The sequence below is a fragment of the Perca flavescens genome, chromosome 16, assembly GCF_004354835.1.
Source record: "Perca flavescens isolate YP-PL-M2 chromosome 16, PFLA_1.0, whole genome shotgun sequence".
Classification (NCBI taxonomy): domain Eukaryota; kingdom Metazoa; phylum Chordata; class Actinopteri; order Perciformes; family Percidae; genus Perca; species Perca flavescens.
The window spans coordinates 1,362,630-1,364,640 of NC_041346.1; positions in this window are offsets into that span (position 1 = coordinate 1,362,630).

Below are 2,011 nucleotides of genomic sequence, written 5' to 3' on the forward strand. Positions count from 1 at the left end.
TGTTTGATTTTTTTAAAGTCGTTTTTTTTTTGTTCTAAAAAGCCTTTTAAAATGTCAATGACGTCATACGCATCGTACGGCCAGAGATACTGCTTTACAGCAAGCTCTGAGAGACTTTTCTGGTTCCGCTTCAGATGCCGTCAAGCGAGATCTCTGGTCGTAATCAGTCCTTCACTGACCAATCAGCATCCATTAGCAGAATGCTAGCGTATTATGGGCAACGGTGACTCAACCTGTAAGGAATCAAAAGGACATAAGGACTCGTTCATTCAACTTTCGACCTATAACCCATGTTGAACTTGCAAAAACTACAATCAAATCAGAGATTTCTCAATGACAATCAGGCGAAAGAGACACATTTAGCCGTCTAGCTCCATAGACTCCCATTCATTTTGCACTCGCCCGCAATCACCCCCAGTGGAACTCTGGTGGAACTGCAACCAAATTCGGTACAATGGGGCTGTATAGGGAGTGAACAGACTCTCTGTTGACAGGTTCTGGCTCTGCAAAATAGTCTCAGGAAGGAAATTTTCCTTAAAACTCGACATTTTCAGCATGTGGCTTGAGTTTGTTGTTTTTGCAACACACAAAGAGAGCGGACATCAGGCTTTATCCTTGAAATGTACTTCCGTTGTTCCAGACTAAGTTCATGTGGTACTGACCTAAAACTCCTGTAAGGAGTGCACCTGCCCTTGTACACTAAATTAGTGATAAATTGCACAGATTTCTGAGGATGTTGCCAACATTTGTGTTTGCATATTTATGACAGCATTTACACATTGTGTTAATGAACACGTCTGAGAGTAAGGTTCAATAGAAAATCAGTGTGATCCATTTTGCTAACTCAATGCATCACTGACGATAATTGTATTACCGTGGATTTCCACCAGATGTGGAACGGCTGCGGAACGGCTCCGAAACGGCGGCTGAGTCATTAGGTTTCCATTAAAGTCAGTATGTGTATTTCCACTGGCTGCATTCCGTCCGTGTCCCAGCTCCGGCGGTCCCCAGCCCTCCGGAGCAGATACGCAGAGCTTCGATTTTGCCGGACGTCGGAGAGCTCCGCAGAAATTCAGCACACGGAAGATAGCGCGGGACAGAAAGTCAAACACAGAAGCAAAATAAAACATCCGGTTCATTTTCAAAATAAAATACACCGTGCTCACAGCGGATCATATTTCCCTGCACTAGACCTTGAAAACGCATCACAGAGTCGTTTTCCCCTCTACTCCTCTGGATGGAAACTAACTGTTGTTGGTTTTGTGGTTCTATTCTACGTGAATTCGCGAGAATTTGTGGGTCCTCGTGACTACAGCTGTCAGTCATGGCCGCAGCCGCGCTGCAACAAATCTGGCCCTGGTGGGTATTGACGGACGGCGGAGCACGCAGCAGACACGCAGCGGAGCCGGTCCACAGCTGTTACGCATCTGGTGGAAATGAGGAGTTACACCTTTGAAATCTGTGTGACAGCAGCACAAAATGCATGTATATTATTAGGAGAAAATGAGGAATAGACATGAGAATTTCACACGCTTCTGAAAACAGTGATTGCCATTTGCAGATGGTGCCAAAGTAACAGAGAAAAACTTAATGTGCTTGTGGCAGTCTTAATAAAAGCCTAAAAAATGCCCCAAAAAAATCTTAAAAAAAACAAGAGACTGCTTGTTTCTAGATTGTCTTATGGCTTTCAGTTGTAAATGCCGTTCACAGTCGGCCCCAACTCCAAAAGTCTGAAATGCAACAACCTTACTTAACCTACTTTTTTTATTAATAAACGAAAACTTTAGAATGTCTGTAAATGAAAGTGTCTATAACAGGGGTGTCAAACATACAGCCCGTGGGCCAGAAGCGGCACTGGATGACTTTGCAAAGTGTGGAAATTGCAGTAGAAGTAATGCATTCCAATTCTCATGTAGGCCTCTGGTCTATAAGAAGGTGTTGGGGTAAATATGTTGCACACTATTCACAGCAAGTCTTTTTTTTCAGTTTAATCACACACAAGAGAGTGAAA